Source organism: Balearica regulorum, chromosome 25 (assembly GCF_011004875.1).
Source record: "Balearica regulorum gibbericeps isolate bBalReg1 chromosome 25, bBalReg1.pri, whole genome shotgun sequence".
Classification (NCBI taxonomy): Eukaryota; Metazoa; Chordata; class Aves; order Gruiformes; family Gruidae; genus Balearica; species Balearica regulorum.
In genome coordinates this window covers 1,497,183-1,515,107 of record NC_046208.1, presented here as the reverse complement: position 1 = coordinate 1,515,107, position 17,925 = coordinate 1,497,183, and positions in this window count along the sequence as shown.

Below are 17,925 nucleotides of genomic sequence, written 5' to 3'. Positions count from 1 at the left end.
CCTGGTGCGAAGTCAAACGGCGCAGGGAGCTGGCGAAACCCCAGTCGCTGTTTCCCTTCTGCCAACGTCCTCCTGCCCTTTGCCATCTCCCAGCCCTGCTCGCAATCGCCTCGCTGGCGGCCGCTCGATGCGGGAAGGCCGGGTTTGTACCCGCGGGTGCGGCGGCCCCGGGACTCGTCCGTCCCCCGGGCGGTGCGCGGCGGGTCGGGGCCGCTAGAGGGAAACCTGCTCCCGGGAACGGCGGCGGAGCGCCGGGCAGCGCCGGGCTGGGCGAACCGGCTGCGGGTGTCCCACGGCCGGGGCACCCCCACGGGCAGGGTACCCCCACGGGCGGGGCACCCCTTCGGTGGGACACCCCCACGGTAGGGTACCCCCCCCCCCGGGCAGGGCCCCCCGGGGTGCAGGCTGTCCCACCAGGGCAGACACGGCTTTACTGCGCTGTGCACGACACGGCAGCTATTCCCAGCTCCCTGCTCCGTCCCCAGCTAGAGGTCAGGCCTGGAGGAAGATTCTGGCACCCGGCTGCCATCCCCGGGAAACGGGCAGCTCCCCAGGGCTGCTCCTGGCTGGGCACCGCGAGTCCTGCCGAGGCGTTGGCTTCATGGCCGGCTCCCACCGTCCTGTCCCCGGCTGCTAATTCCTGCAAGCGCAGTTGAAACAGCATGGGACTGAGCCCGAGAGCGGTGCCTGCGCGGCCGGGGACGCGGGCTGCAGGATCATCGTGCTGGCAGGGCCGTGGCTGCCTGGCAGGGAGGGCAGGACGGCTCTGGGCTGCTGGGCCGGGAGCAATGCTGCTGGCTGAGCCGCGAGAGCTGCTGTGTGTCGCTACCGGCCTTGTGCTTGGCAAGTTTCCTTCGTGGAAAATGGGCGATCGCTGAGCAGCTGATCCCATCAGCGCTGCTGTTATCAGAATAATCACAGAAGCGCCAAGAGAAACTGTAACCAAATCGGCTCAGCACAATCGATCCGGTCGTCCCATTGCGCGCCAGGAGCTTTGGTTTGCTAAATTAATTGGCAAACCAGGGATGGATTTGTTTGGGCCCAGCTCGCACACACGCTCGGGGCGGCTGCGTGCTCACACCTCTCCCTGGGGCTGGGAACTCCTGCTGCAGGGTCAGTCAGCAGCCCCAGCGCCCAGGCACGTGTGACACCCAGCCACGCTGCTCCAGAGCATCTTATCTGTGAGAAACGCCCAGGGGTGAAAAAAAACCCCGGAGCAATGACAGAGCAACAAACCGCAGTGCCCGGGAGAGAAACCTGCTGGGAGGGTCCTGTGGTGGGTGTTGGGGGACGCAGGGTGCTGGTGAGGCTCTGTTGGGTGCTGGCGAGAGCAGGGCTAGGGTGAGCACACTGTGTAACTGCAGCGTCCAGGCGCGTCCTTTGGGAAGCGCGGCTGTCCCCCAGACACTGTAACCTGCAATTCTGCCGGGAGAAAGAGCTTTCGCTTTGGTGTGCATTCACCCTGTAGCATCGGCTTCGGGCTTCCCGACCGCGGTGCTTGCGGATGCGGTTTGTTTGCACAATCCAACCCGTGAGCCAGGCCTGGCTCTCGCCCTCCGCCGGGGCGCACGCAGCCAAGGAAGGCTTCAAGTGCTGAGTGTTGTTGTGAAAAGTTTTCATGCTACAGGTTTAGCACAAGCAAACATGCCAAGAAGCTGAGGTCTGCTTACCCCACTTTCCTGCCCTGCTATTTCAGCCTCAGCCACTGCTGCTGATAACCCCTGGGTGCCATCCAGGCGCCACCGTCACCGCCACAGCCTCGTCACCCGTCAGCTGCCAACAACCCACCGCGGCAGTCGGAGCAGCAGGTTAAAGGTTCCGGGAAAATCAGTTTGGGGGCAATCATCTCCTGGGATGAGGACACAGAAAGCAGCAAACACAGGGCTAGATTCGGAGGTCAAAATGCCGCGTTCCTGGGTTGCAGTCCTTTACTTCATCCGGTAAGAACACACACTGGTGTGTGTTTCCCAGCGCTGCCCTGTGCTGGGTCCTCTGCTCAGCCCTGTGTGGCTGTACCTGCTCGGTGGTCGCAGGCAGCCCCTGCCCTGTAGCCCCAGGGTTGCAAACTGCCTTTGTAAAATCAGTGTACATGGCTGCAACGGTGTTCCGAGAGGTGTAATTGCCACACAAACTGGATTTGGTTCCTCCAACTGGAATGTCCAGCTGAAAACACGTTCCCTCAGAGCTGCATGATTTTGGCTCCACCGAGCCACTGCTCCCACATACTCTATGCCCCAAGTCTGCTCTTGGCTCTGGCCGAAAGACCCGTGGCTGCGAGGGGCAGCGAGGGGCCAGCTCTGCACCGAGTGAGCTGGCGCGGTGGGTCAACCTTGTTGCTGAGCCCCGTGGAGATCCATGCTGGATGCGCCCAAGCGATGCTTTGGAAGCTGAAGATGATGACGGATCCAGGCTGGCTGCTGTGGTCCCAGCTCCCTCCCAGACCAGGCGAGTATCAGGCCGTGCAGGGCTCGTCCCCGGGCAGGGGGCTGTGGAGCACCCCACCGCAGGCTCCAGTCGCCGTGTTCCCACAGGGTGAATGGCTCTCGAGTGCCGCACGGAAGAGGGAATCCAGCTGAAGAGCTGATTCTGATGGTTTTCATCCTGCTCTGAAAGCAAGAGGGGAATTTGTTTCGTGGGAGTCCAAGAGCTGTTTACATGTTAATGAAGCAGCTCCATGTGCTGCTCATGAAGAGCCCGAGCAGCAGCACGTTCACCGGACCTGGGCACAAGCTCACCTTGCACCCGCACGCCGCGAGCAGAGACCTCCTCACAGCCCCCGCACTGCACAGCGCTCCCCCCCGCTGCCCGCCCCGGCCCAGGGATGGGTCTGCTGCCACCAGGGTCTGCAGCCAGAAATGGTGAAACACTGCCCAGGGCATGGGGGCCGGCAGGGCTGCAAACCCCAGATAATCATGGCATCCCAGCGTGGTTTGGGTTGGAAGGGACCTCAAAGCCCACCCAGTCCCACCCCTGCCGTGGGCAGGGACACCCTCCACTAGCCCAGGTTGCCCAAAGCCCCATCCAACCTGGCCTTGAACACTGCCAGGGAGCCAGGGGCAGCCACAGCTTCTCTGGGCACCCTGTGCCAGGGCCTCAGCACCCTCACAGGGAAGGATTTCTGCCTCAGATCCCATCTCCATCTCCCTTCCTGCAGCTTCAGGCCATTCCCCTTGGCCTGTCACTCCCTGACCTTGTCACCAGCCCCTCTCCAGCTTTCCTGGAGCCCCTTCAGGGACTGGAAGGGGCTCTAAGGTCTCTCCAGAGCCTTCTCCAGGCTGAACCACCCCAACTCTCTCAGCCTGTCTCCACAGCAGAGGAGCTCCTCCTGGTGACTTGGAGGATGGAGACCGGGATGTCTCTGTAGTGTCCTGGAGCCGCAGCTGCCCACAGCCACGTTTTGGGCCAAGCAGGAGTGCGGGGCTCAGGGTGTTTAACGCAAGGCAGCATGGTGACAAAATGGACCGAGACAGACACACGGCCTGGCCGGCACCCCTCGCTCCCCTACAGCCCGCAGCGGCTTCTCAGGTGGGTTTCTGGGAGCCCCTTGGTGTGCAACCTGCCCAGACCCTGCTGAGCCCCCCGAAAGCACGGCCCCGGGGCAGCCCCATCCTCCCCGGGCGCAGCGAGGGGCCGGCGGCTCGGCCGACGCAGGAGCCCGGCTCTGCCACAGCTGCCTCGTGTCTGCAGGAGCCTCACGGGCAGCGCAACCTCGGCCGGGTGATTAATCTTTTGTCACGGAGGAATAGGGAGAACCAGCAATTAATAAACCCCCGGCTTAGGCAGTAACATGGCTCTGCCGTCCCCGCCGTAAACATCACCCTTTTACTGACTGTGACTCGGGATGTGCCGACTGCCGGGCACGGGCGCAGCGCAGATGTTATTGTAGGGGCTGCCCGCGGGGACCGGGGTCAGGGCTGTTTGACGAGGAGGAATCGCCATCGGGAGGATGTTTGTTTTTGTAGCAGCTGGATGTGTCTCGGGGAGGGATGGGAACGTCTTCTGTCACTCGTGGGCCGGGAGGAGGCTGGCAGGGCAGGGATAAAGCTCCTGACAAGTTTGGACTAGCAGGCGAGTTGATTAGCTGAGAGATGAAAATTCACAGCTCCGCTCTCGCAGGGGCCGTGAGCTGCTGGAGATGTGTTTATGTGAGGGGAAAGCACACACACACACCCCCCCACCCCGCGCACGCTGAGCCTGTGGCCCCCGTCAACCAGCCGCGGCAGCGCCGGGCTGGGCAAAGCTGGGCAGAGCGCCTTGGGTCAGCAGCGCGTCCCCCCCCCTTGCAGGGCCGCGTCCCCCCACCCAAAGCCATGGCTGTGCACGCCGAGGGGACCCGGGGGGCAGCATCGTGTGGGGGTGTGTGTGTGGGGTGTGAGCATCCCGACTTCTCCACGGCCCCAGCGTGCGCTGTGTGTAGGAGCGGGTCCTTGCTGGCGGTAGGCTGGACGTGCCCCGTGTCTCGCCATGGGCGTCGGGGTCTGGCTCTGCCTCGGATGTTAATTTGCAGCCGGGGGGTGGAAAAGAAACCCGGCGCGGTGAGCGTGGACCCTCGTCAGCCGAGAGCCCGGGCTGGGCTGTGTCTGATGGTTCCGCTTACCCGATGATAGACAGAGATAAATGCATACGGCTGGAGGCGGAATAAATCGGTGCTATACGTTGTATAATTGTCTTGAAAATAAGGTAATGACTGGCTCTTGGAATGCTTTGATCTTATCAGAAAGACAAGGAATACACTAATGGCTTTAATTAGACTTTGGGGATGAAATGAATTCGGCCTCCTGGATGAACTGGTTTCTGGAAGTGACCCCTGGTGGGGATAGAAAGGCTTTAATCAGATTTAGGCTCTTTAATACCCACAATAGTGTGTGTCTGCATGTGTGATACAGAGCTACTGCTGTGGCGGGTTTGGGGGGGGCAGGTCTGGGCTGCCTGTGCATTTAGGAGCCTTTTTTCAATGCACTCTCCCATTTGTGTTTGAGCTCTACAGAGTCTACTATTTTTATGTATTGACTTTTAAAGGAAAGTGGGAAACAACTTGTCAAAAAGCAGCGCAGAGCTGGTAATTGTTTAATTTCCCAACAGCAGGGTCACGGCAGCCGCTCTGGCAGCAGGGCAGCGTGCTGGCCACACTCGAGCATCCAGAGTAAGCAATCGCCAATTACCGCCGCTTAATTATTGCATGTAATGGCTATAGTCAAAGCAACGGAAAAGCTTCTTATCTCTCTAGGAACAGATCTTCGTGTCATCCCCCAGAACATGTAGAATAAGCGGTATTTAATGCGCAGAGGATGAGCAGGGTCTGAGTCAGCGCTGTGACTCACCGGGTGAAGCTGTTGCTCATCAGCGGCCGTCACGGTCCAGGCTCTGCGGCGCTGGGCGGGGAGGTGCCGGCGGCTGGACCGGGCTCTGCACCGCGCTCCCCTGGGGCTGCAGCACCGCTGGGGGGGTTCCTGGCCCGCACCCCGCGGATGCGAACCGGGGAGAGGATGCTGTGGCTCTTGAGGGGTTCTGCCGCTCCTCCGAGGGTCCCGGGGTGTCCCCAGAGGGGCCCTGCGCCCACATCCCTGGGCGCCCGAGGGTTTGGCAGGGGCAGGCAGTTTTCACAGGCTGCACCTGACCTTCCCCTAGTTACTTCCTAGCAAAACTGGATGACTTTCTAAGCTGCGGCAGCCCAGATGCTGAAGCTAAAACATGCAGCAATTATTCTTCCTGGGCCATGTTTATGTCTTCCCTGTTGTAGCTACAGATTTGGATTATTTTGGTAGGTTGACACTAGCTATCGTGTTTCCCTTATGTTAATTTGTTGGGCTTAGATGAGCTCCCGGAAAGGATTTAATAACAAGAGCTGTTGTCAATGATAGCACAACCTTGTTCAACAGTTACTGTACAGCCAAATATTTTTAACGCCAAGCCTCCAGGCGTGGTGTAAGCTCCTTGTAAGTAGCTGAGGTTTCGTGTAAGTACGGGCGAGAGCGCAGCGAGGTCAGCGCTCGCCCCGCGGGAGCAGGAGGCGGCCGCCGGCGGCTCCCAGCTCTGCCGGGACACGAGTCCCCTGGGACCATCACGACGGTGCTGGGCACGGGGAAAGCCACGAAGCCGCAGCAGCTCAGTCCCAGACGGAGACCGCCGAGATTTGATAATTCTGGCTCAGACAGTGGGGCCACGGCAGCAACCCCCAGAACAGTGAGCTGGGCTGAGCCCCCTCCTTTCCCACATCCCCAGCCATGCCCACCCCGTCTCCTCCATCCCGGAGGGGTGACCCCACACCAGCACGGTGGTGGCACCCCCCCCGGTCCCCAGGGCTGTGGGGCCAGACCCTTCCACCAGCGCTGGGCTGCAGACGCCCTCCTGACCGTCCTGCCGCCCGCCCTGCCCCGCGGGGAGAGAAGGATGCGGGGATGCGAGGGGAGGAAGGGCCATGAGCCACCGGGGCCAGGCAGCGCCCGGGGACCTGTCCCCCCCAGACCGCCCCACGTGCTCGGTTGCCACAGGTTGTGACAACTCACCAGTGTGTGTGTGTGTGTGTGTGTGTGTGCAGAAAGCTCCTCGCCACGGCACAAACACACACATGCTTAGTAACATAATCTCTTAAAAGCAAAATCCCAGAAATTCCTTTTTCTTCGTGGAAAATGTTGCCTGGGGGGGAGAAGCTCGTAATGAAGGATGAAAGCTTAATCCTTGAGGTAGAGCAGGACTTGGGAGGAAGAGTATAAACATGACAGTTGTTGCTCACTGAGTTGGAAAAAAACGGTGAGGGGATAAAAGTTGCGGCGGGGCAGGATGGCGCAGGCTGTGGGGTCCGGCTGCGAGGAGCCCTGGCAGAGCTTCCTCCCCGGCCGTGTCACATCTGGCATTTCAGTGTCGTCCAGGACAAATGCACAGGGTTATCCTGGCAGTTTCAGACACAGAAAAATGCTATTTCACTCTGGGGAAGATATGGGGAGAGTAAATTATGCTCCATACCTGTGTAATTCACCTGTGGGGACAGCCCTGGGTTACTGGGTATCAGCACCAGCAACGCTGGAAAGGGGCTTTAATCAAGATCAGGCCTTGACCATTATAAAATAAAACACAACTGTGTCTGGAGATTGATTTTCACATCTTCTGGGCCATCAATATGGATGCTGGCAGACGATGTGACAAAGCATCAAGGCGAGAGCAGCGTGCGTGTCTGCAGGCTCCCCAGGCCGGCGGGATGGCGTGGACGTCCCCGAGGAGCCCGGGGATGGCCGCGGGGATGGTGCCCTGACAGCCGGTGCTGGCCCTGAGATGGAGGAGCATCCTCGCCATCCCTGACATGCTGGGTGTGGGGGGTGCCCCTCTGGTTTTCTCCAGTGCTGGAAATTCACTTCTGATGAAAAAGAGAGTCACCCAGCGAGCCCGGGGAAGGCGAATAGAGAGGGATCAGAGGGGAAAAAAAAAGCTCAGAAGAAACGCATTGAAGGAAGCAGCTTCTTGACACCTCCCTGCCTTCCACTGGTAACCACCGCTCTAAATGGCGCTCTTCAAAGCCAGAGAAAACCTGCTTAAATCAAAGGTAAACCCCTGCCACAGCGCTGCTCCAGCAAAGCCAAACCTCCCGCCAGCGGGCAGCAGAAAAGGCAGCGCCGTGCCGACCCCGGGCAGCAGCAGCGCAGGCGGCAGGAGCAGCACAGCTCACAGCCGGGAGCTGAGGCCACGGGGGGTCTCACAGCGGTGGCCACGCTCGGGGCGGTGGAGGGAGTTGGGCTGACAATTTGGGGCAGAAACAGGCATTGCTGGTGGCTCCTCACCGGAACCAGCTCCCCAACCCCCGGGGACCCCCATGTCCCACCCCGGAGCTGTGTGGTGAGCGGCTGGGGCTCAGCCGGCTGGCCACGTGGCAGGGATGTCGGCAACGGCAGAGCCTGTCCCGGGCAGATATCAGCCTTCTTCACCAGGCGTTTGCATGGGGCTCTGCAGCAAAACGTCCTGGCTGGGACTCGCTCTGCCCGGAGCACCCGCTGCAGCCCGTGCATAGGCTGCAGGACCGGTCCTCGGAGCCCCCTGCACTCCCGGCAGCCCCGTCCCACCACCTGCTCTTGGGTGAGGGGAGCCCAGGGCACGGCAGGCACCCCGTCTTTGCCACCCCTCAGTGTAGGAGGAACTCCACAGCGGTGGCTGCTGATGTGACAGCCCTGCGCCGCCTCCCTGCCTGCTCAGCATCATCGTGCACCGGGCTGATGCAGTCAGAGAAGCAGAGCCTAGATTTGGCCAGGTGACCAGTAACCCAACACGCTGCAGGTGTCCCGCACCCCCGGCCACAACAGGCCAGACCTTCGGTGCCACCGGCGTGCGACCATGGTGCCCGTGGGACGCTGCCACCTGGATGCTGCCGCTGCCCTCCCGCCAGCCTGGCCGTGCCGCAGGGAGCTGTTTAGTCTCACCTCTGCGCCGGGGCACCCGCGGTGCTGCGCAGCGTCAGCCACGCTGACAGGCGCCGTGAGTTTGGCTGAGACCCCAGCACGGCTCCCGGGACCTGGCTCGCTCCCCGCCGCCTGCCCCGCTTCCCGGAGATCATGCACCCTGGGCACCGACCCGCACCCCGGGATGCAGGATGCGGGATGCAGGATGCGCTGGGCAGTTCAGGGTGAGGGTCCCCATTTCCTGCCCATGGATTTGCTCTTCCCAGCTGCCTGTCCACTGCAGAGCGCTGTCCCTGTGCCCACCATGGTGGCTTTTGGGAGCCGTGGGTGCCAGCTCCCTGGCTGTCAGGGAGGCCACAGTGACGGCACTGACAGGTACCGCTGGACTAACAGCTGCCCAGCACGTCCCAGCCAGGCCAGGTCAGAGCTGTGCACGTTCCCCCGGGGGGGGTTCACAAGACAAAAGCTCCCCAAACACTCTGTGAAAGGGTTTTGGGTTTGGTTTTTTTTTTTTTCAGTCCAGCCATCCCTCCCTGGCTTTTTTGGGGGGTGCACTTGCTCCCTGCACAGCATCCCCAAGCCTCAAGCATCCAGTCTGAGAGGGACAAACAAACAGGCACTGCTCCTCTTATTTATTTTTTAATTCGGAAGAGGAGTGGCGGAGGTGGGGTTACACTCTCCAGAGCACAACCTGCTCTGCCTTTGCTCACTGCGCAGCAACGCTGTTTACGGACTCGGATTCCAACGCTCTCCTCTCTCAAGGCTGTGAAGATGTATTTCCTCTTGTGCCATTTCTCCTTCTGGCAGGCAGGCTCCCAGGTGGGTCTGGAAAATGTCAAAGTGGGAAATAAAGTTGTTCGCTGCAAAAGAAGGAAAAAAAAAAAAAAGGAAAAAGGGAAAGAAAAGTAGCCCGAGCAGCATGGTGCTAGGGCCTGCCGGGGAGCCCCTGATACATGAGCAGGAGTGGGGTGCTTCAAACACGGAGCATCACGAGAGCCCCAGCTCTGCACTGGTGCTGCCAGGCACCCAGCACCGGGCACGATGGCTCTGCCACCACCGGCACCTGCCCCACACTGCGGCTGAAGTCTCTGTGGCTTTTTCATCCCTTGGAGCAGGCTAAAAGCACAGCACCAGACGAAGTAACAGCAACACGGCGCGTCTGTGTCACCCGTGGCCCTTCGATCTCCTGCCTCGCGGCCAGCCCGGGTTCCTGCAGTTTTCCTGCCGGGAGCACGCGTGCTGCCCCTCCGGGCTCAGCTCGGAAGGCCTCATAGTGCTGAAACAGATGACTGTATTTATCTGAAGTGACTAATGGGCGAGCGCATTCCTGGCTCTGCCATCATCTGGTTCTCGTAACGTCAGTCGTGATTAGCGCTAACAAACACACACCAGCGTTTTCGGGCGGCGTTGGGAGGCAGCGAGGTGGGGTGGAGGTGGCGTTTGTTCTCAATTATTCTGTTTTAAAACCTCGCTGTTTTGCATAACACAAACCAACCGGTATCGCCGCGTTCCGGCAGCCACGGTGCAGGGACGGCAGAGCTGGCACCGCACGGGCACGGGCAGCACAGCACCATCCAGCACCGGGGCTGGTGTGCGGTGGGGCACAGGGAGCAGCCAAGGCGATGTGCCGCAGGGAAGTGGTGCAGCCGGCACCGGAGGACGCAGAGCAGCCGCCCCATCCCACGCCGCCCCGGTGCCGCTGCATGCCACGGATTCCCAAGAGGCACCGGGAACACCGGCCAGACCCTCTCCTGCCCAGGAAAGTGGTTTCCCTGAGAAAATTAGATGTTGACAAAACAATGGGTTTTTTCACCCAAACAAGTTTGCTCTTCGTGGAAAATAGTTGGACTCAATATTTGGCCCTTCACGCAAACAGCTGGAAGGAAACGGCGGGTGCAGGAGCAGCCCTGCCCAGGAGCTGCCGGCGCTGGCAGGGGGGACCCCCTGGGCACGCAGACACCAAACCCCCGGGGAGCCCACCCATCTCCGGCCCCGGGGCAGTGCGGAAACCACCCAGTTTGTCCAGTTTCTGGCTGAAAAAGTTTTCATCTGGCAAGTCAAAGAGGTCAGCAGTGGCAAAGCGGCTGTCACCAAAGCTGTCTGGGCCTGGTGAGCCGCCGAGCCCAGCGCACCGGCACGGCTCACTGCCTGCACCCCGGGTGCCGCAGGGACGTGCACCCACCCTCTGCCTCGGACTCGCTGCCACCTGCGCCCTTCACGTGGGGAAAGCGGACTTTCCAGGAGCAGGAACCCGGTCCTGGTGCTCCTGCTGCCGCCGCTACGCTCGCCGCTCACTGCAATGGTCCAGGACTTCCCATAGCACCGTTAATTAAGGGGATGCTGACGAACGCATAGGCAGGTTCCATCAGCTCGTGTCGCTCGTCCTGGCTCTGCACGCAGTGCTGTAAAGTAAAAAAAAAAATAATAATAATAACCCCAAACTGATCTCTCTGGCAGGAATTCTCTGCATGGTTAAGGAGAGCAAACCGCGGGCAGGCGCCGGGGTTGTGAGGAGCAGCCATGGTGACAGGATGCCCTGCCCCGCTTTCAGCACCCATCACCTCGCCCAGGCAGCGTCAGGCGCCGGTGGGAGCCACGTGCGCAGAAGTGACGGGCGACACCGCAGCGGCACGAGCGTCCGCGGCGTCAGCGCCTTCGCTCAACCTGCACGTGCCTGCGTGCGTGAGCTCCCGGGAAAGGACACGCCACGGCAGCCCGCAGGAGCGCCTGGGCTGGGCACAGATGCTGCAGATTAGAAAATTAAAAGCTGGGAGGTTTCTGCTGAAGACATTTTTCCGTTCATGAGGCCATGGGGTGGAGCGGGCGGAGCGGGGGGGTGGGCAGCTGCCTGCAGCAACAACAAAAGGCAGAAGGGGGAGGGGAGCACGAGGGAGAGATTTTTGATTCATACTCAAAAATTACCCAAACTTTATTGCCAAAATGTCTACATTTTTATGTGCTTAAGCACAGTGAGTTATGGAAATCTTAAAACAATGGAATGATCTCCTTCATTGCCCTCGATGCATTCAAAGTCACCACCCCTCCTAACCAAGTAGAATCTCTTTTTTTTCCATTTTATTGACTTACAAAAATGTCTCTGCTATCAACACCGTCTGTGTGCATCTCATAAATACCAGGGTGGGACACGAGGCTTTTGGTGGGTGTTTTTTATAAACCCATCTCTGCCCCAACCCTTCCTCAAGAAACGTTTTTATGGTGTTAGGTTGATTTGGCAAATTTTCTATTCGAACCTGCCTGAACAAGAGGGGCTGCAAATTCCTTGAATCAAGTCCAAGCATACAGCTTTCTGGTTCCCCCGCTCTCGTCTTTGCTCTGTGGGAGTCCCTTATCTGTCAGTCACGTACTGATCTTATAAATCTTTCGCAGCTCGATGTGAGAGCGTTACAGGGTGTGTCTTACACGCTCCATCTGCCAGGTAAGGGACCGCAGGGGCGAAAGCAAGCGCCAGCAATCCAGCTAGAGCACGTGTTTTGCAGTCCTGGACATGCAGAATAAAGGAGGTTGTTTTGTTGGGGTTTTTTTTGCATTGTGTAGCAGGCCTGGTGCAGACCTGTTCCTTTCTGAGCACAACAGGAGCAGAGAGAGGCGGACGGCCTCGCCGGCAACCTCCGGCGGGATGCGTGCATCCGTCCTCCTCTGTAGACGTCGCACGTGAGGCTCTGAGCCGGCAGCACCCGGAGCGGTGATGCTCTGCTGCAGGGAAAAATCCTTCGTGCAGCGGCTGTGCCTGTGTAGGAAGCCGTAACCGAGTGTGCAGTGAGGACAGGAGCAACGTGCACCGGGGTGGTTTCCTTTGCTGCCTGGATAATTTTCCCCCACCCCTCCAAAACGATGTCTTCCTCGGCCCCCCCCGGCCGTGCAAAGCCCGACCACATGGGCCTGGGCTCTGATTTACAGCCGGACATCTGACAGAGCTACAAGCAGAGAAAGTGCTGATCTGGGAGAAAACGAGGACCAGATCGGGGAGAGGAGGAGGGTTTTGCCGAGGAAGATTTCAGAGCCGTGCGGGGGGACCGCAGCCCCGGGAAGGAGCCATCCCACCCCCGGCCGGGGTGAGCGATGCCCATAGCCTGGGAGGGGGACAGAGAGCGACTGCAAGAAGAGCTTTGGGAGGAATCGAGGTGTGGATTGATGTCTGCACAAACCCCTCCGCTAATCCTTCATTTCCCAGGCCCTGGGGGGGCGGCTCAGCCATCCTGCCACGCTGACGGCCCGCCTGGGAGACGAGAGCTGTGCGAGCCGCGGGAAAACATCTTCAGCCCTATAAACTGACACAGTTGTTTATAATATTCCTAAGTGCCATTGCGTGATGATAGCAATTCTCTGACAGGGAAAATTTACTTTTTTTCCTTCTTTTTTAAATAAAGTTAGAAAGCTGCAAGTCCCACGAAAGATGTTTTGGCTATTATTCAGGGTTTGTTTGTTTTTCTGCTTCCTATAAGTGACACACTGAGGACCATTTGCTGCTGCTAATGTTACAGCATTACTGCAGCGCCGTTAGCACGGCACTACGCTCAGCCTGAACCGGGCAAGCTGTCTCCCCGCCAGCACCCAACGTTAGCAGCCAAAATCCCGGGGCCGAGGCTTTTGCTGCTCTCCCTCCGGTCATCCCATCTACCCGTCCTCGTCGCCCTGAGCCGGGGCTGCCTACAGGGAGATCGGCAGCGCAGGGGATGTTTGCAGAGCAGAGAGCAGCACCAGCACGGAGCCACGGAGCCGCAGAGCCCAGGGGATCCCAGCCCCGCCGGCTGTGCAGACCCCGCAGCCAGCGCGCAGGCAGCGACGGAGCGGGGAGCAACGGAGCAAGGGAGCAGCAGGGCAGCGGAGCACGGAGCGACTTCGCGCAGCTCCTTGGCCAAAGCGCCTGCAGCCTCCTGAGCCTGCCTGCAGCTGAACTGCCTGGGAAAGCGGCTTGGATTTGAACGGCTGATAGTTAATAGTTGCTGACCTTCTGGATAAAATTTATCTGTGCGCATTTTGCATCCTGGGGGATGAAACCGTTGCGTTGTCATTACTTTTTGTGTGGAAAAACTCCTCTGTATGAGTCAGGCTCTTTGCTGAGGACACTGCCATCTCCAGTTTACTTACATTGTGCTAAAAACAAACAAACCAACCCTGAAAGGCAGGGGAGAGCTGCGGCAATCCTCCCAGCTAAAAAAGGAGCGGGGATTTATCAGGGCCTCAGTACGGGACACGGCACAGCTTCCGCGAGGCTGCTGAGCTGACTGACGGGCACCCCTCCGGCGTGCCTGTGCCTTTGGGTGTCAGCAGATGCGGCTCTTTCCCGTGGTCAGGGATGGGGCTGACGTTCCACTGACCTGTCCCCTCCATCAGTCCAGGCACGAGGAAGATAGTCACTGCCTGCAGCAGAGACCAGGGATCATGGAAACCACAGCGGGATGGCTGGGCTGATGGAGATGGGGGCTCATGTCCCTGAGGGGTGAGGAAGCATCACGGCAGCCTTCGGGTGCCCCCGAGGGGCGGCAGAAAAAGCAGCAGCAGGGCAGGAGGCAGGACGTGCAGGGCTGAGGCGAGGAGGGCTTCCCGAGAGCGGTGCTCTTGGAGGACCCCCTGCCCCTCCAACTCACTGTTTGCTGGGTCATCGTTCAGTGTAAGAAATCAGCCTGGAGGTAAAAGTATCCCTACATCCTTGTCCTTGAGAGAAAAGTCCTGGTGGAGGTGACAGGATAATGTTAGCAAAGCAGGCAGATATGATGGTGACTGCCACAGGCTCAGAGCCCCTTCTCCCGGGGGGCTTTCCACCCAGCCGGGTGCACAGCTCTTTCCCCCTCGCAGCCGGATGCACAGCTCTGCGCTGAGGTCCGCAGGCCGGCTGCATTGCTCCACGGAAAGGTTTGTAAAACCCCCAGGACGGAGTCCATGAGCGCTAAGACAGCAATTTCCTGCTCAGAAAAACTGTCAGCCGGAGATGCTGGGGAAGCACTCGCCCTGGTCCTGCCGAGCACCCCCCCATGCCGCCCACAGCTGCCCTCTGAACACCCTCCCGGCAGCACCGTTTGGCAGCGATGGTGCCGATGCCTCTGCAGCTCACAGGGTGTTGCTTCATCTTGGTCTGTATCTTTGGAAAACAGGAATTTAGACATAGAGGGCCTTGTTACTTTTCCATCCAAGTTCCCAAATGCCCTCCTACCCCAGGAAAGCCTGGCTCAGGTCCGAGCTCGGCAGAGCAGCCCAGGCTTTCCCAGGGCCGCAGGTCCGGTCGGTGCTGCCCCACGTACCACAGTCGCGGTCCCGCAGCCGCAGCTCTGCGGGGATTTGCTGCGAGAGCCAGGAACCAAGAGGTGGGAAGTTTATAAACACGCTGCAGATGTTTTATGGAAAGAGGTTATGAAATGCAATTAAACGTTTTATAAAGTGTCCTGATTGCACTCCTTGATGCCTGTATGATTTTGATCATAAGTCAGAAAACGAGCTGGAGAACTGAAGGGAAGGGGACAGCCAGGAGGGCGATGGAGCGACGTGGGTATCGGCGGGTTCCCTTCAGCACTTGCTTGTGCCCAGGGTGTTGCAGTGCTTTGGGAAACACCCCACGGATAATAGCCCCAAGTGGGAGGGAATCGCCCCCGATGTGCCACTGCTCCCCATGGCTCAACAGACCTGCACCCTCGCCAGTGCCAGCCCCCCCCCCCCCGCCTGGTTTTGCTTGTTTAATATGCAAGATAAGTTTTGAAGATATTCAGATTCTGCAGGGAGGGTGAAGGGGCCAACGGGCAGCGGGAGCTGCTGGGCTGAGGGTGCTCTGTGTTTCGGGGGGGGGACGGACCCCATGCAGCTCAGAGAGTCGCAGGAATGCACCAAGCCCGGCGGCTCCGTCGCCGCGGCAGCTCCACGGCACTGGCGCGGTGGCCACTGGGTGCGCAGGTGACAAACCAGCCAACCGGCCCCCGGCACCTGGGGAGCAGTGGGGAAACGTTGGCCAGAGAAGAGAAGCGAAGATGAAGGGATCAAAACGAAACCACACTGATGTGCATGATTTATGGACCGATCCAGGGCTGCAGCACGCTGCCTTGCGAGGGAAGGAGCAGCCGACAGTCGGTGTTTACCAGGGACTGGCGCAGCCGCCGCAGAGCTGGCCAAGAGCTAATTGCAACAGTCTGATCCATATCCTCCCAACCACTCGGAAACAGAGGTACGGGACCTGCCTGCTCGCAGGCAACAGCACGGCCGGCACTTGGATGCTGCCTCTCATGTTACCCTGGGAATCAAAGTGAACCTCTGTTCTGCTGGAGAGGAACCTGCAGCCCTGGCACCGGGTGTTGGAGCAGGGAGAGTGTCCTCTCCCCCGGGACCGTGTGTAAGAGGGAGCTTGTCACAGTGACCTAGCCGTGACTGATGCACAAACACCTCAAAACTTGGAAAAAACCAATTAACAAAACCCTAAGCCCTGAAGTGCAGTACAGGCATCATGTGTCTGACATTTGGCTTCTCATCCCCAAGCTGCTAGTCCAACAGCTCGCGAGCCAGAGGTTAAGCTTCCCGGTTCGTCTTTCTGATCTGCATCATTCACATTTTTCCATGTTGTTGGACACAATCAAAAAAAAAAAAAAAAAAAAAAAATCCCTTTGAATTAGCAGGCAGGGCGAGGCTGTAATTGCTTTCCCAGCAACTCCCCACGTCAGGCCAGGATGGCTGCCCGGGGACCTGCACACATGCGCTCAGCCCAGGAGTTCGACAGGTGAGACAAGGACAAGCGCTGCGCTTTGGGGTGGATGAGCAGGCTGTGACATGCATCTGAAAAGGCCCTTGTGCGAGCACACCTCACACCGCCTGGGACGCTGCCCAAGCACCCAAGGGCATCCAGGATGCTGCCCAAGCACCTGACAGCACCCGGGATGCTGCCTGAGCACCCGAGGGCACCAGGGATGCTGCCTGAGCACCCGACAGCACCCAGAATGCTGCCCGAGCACCCAATAGGACCCGGGATGCTGCCTGAGCACCATCCCCGCGCCCCGCTGCCGAGGGCCATGGGCAGAGCAGGGTGGGGATGCTCCCGGCCACGCGTGGCTCCGCGTGCATGGGCCGACTTGGCAGGCATCTTTCTATCCATTACCAGCTAATGCAGTGGAACTGGCTGACAATGGGCTCAGCGGCTGCCAAAATCCAACATGCGGCCCGCAGATGTCCCTGGGACCGGCAAACCCTGCTGGAAGATCCGTGCGGTACGAAAGGTTACCCTCAATTTGCTTCAGATGCTGCTCGCGCCGTTCGACAGCCATCATTGGAGGAGGGGGCTCCTTCGGAGAGAAAAGCATAAATCCAGCTCTACATCCAGACTGTTATTATCTTCTCTGGTTCAAATTAAGTGACTGGGGTCATTTTTTATATGTTGCAATTTGTCTTTTACCTGAGGGCATTGTGGAAAGGAAAGAAAAAAAGGTGAATGTAGCACGAAAGCAGGGAAGGAGCAGAGTCTTTAGCAGACAATTAGCTGAAGTAACATCAGGTTCTCCCTAAAACATCAAAATGGAGATTAAATGTAGGCAGACACAGCCAATTCCTTGCCAGTGGGTCTGGCAATAAATCAGTGCCTGTGGCTGCACGGCAGAAGATGGCAGGGAGGTGCGTGCAGGCCTCATCCCCGCGGGATGTTGCAGGACGAGGAGGGACCCCAGCTCCCACCAGCACCCTCAGCCTCACGTCAGCACCCCCCCGCCCCGGTTGGCTTTCTCAGGACAAGGAGCGAGGTTGATGCAAACGGCCGGCACAGCAACCAGACGGGCAGAGGGTGACGCCAGCGCCACCACCAAAAGCCACCGAGCGCTTGTTGTTCCAGGCACCCGAACTATGCAATTCAGAAAACAATGCCTCATTAAAGCATCTGCTCCGTATTTCCAGAGCCAGTGACAAAGGGCTTTGTGTGTGCTTCGGTTTGAAATGTGGGTTGACTTTATTCAACAAGTATTTAAAGAAATCAGGTATTTTATTGACATACTAAAGGCAAACGAAGTGCTGGAAGCCCCAGCTTAGCGAACGTCAGCATCGTGGGGCGTGAGGGGACCTGGCAGGGCTGCCCGCAGGGGCAGGTCACACTGCCGGTGTACCTCATCTCTTTCCGATGCCCACATCAGTCCAGCTCACCCGCACGGAGCTCCGCACGGGGCTGCGCGTGCACCAAGGACCGCCCGGCGCTCACGCAGTGTTAGTGCCCGCGGAAGCCCCTCCAGCGGTCTGTGCACCTCAGCCCTCCCAGGCAGCAAGGGCATGGCTTCTCGGGAGCCCAGATTAGACCCAGGGAACCTTCCCACTGTTTCTCCCCACTTTTATACAGAATTCCCACTTCTTACAGCCCTGTGGAGCCAGCAAATCAGGCGACCCAGCTGGGCAGCGGCGCACGAGGAGCGTGCTTGACTTGAAATGTTTACTGTGAAGATACAGAGAGAGTGCACTGGTAGGGTAAGCCTGGGTGTATTTAGGCTCTGGCTTTGGAGGAGGGCATGTCCCTTATGGAGACACAGCTTGGCGGAGGGGAAAAAAAAGGGCATCCAGTGCTTACGGCAAT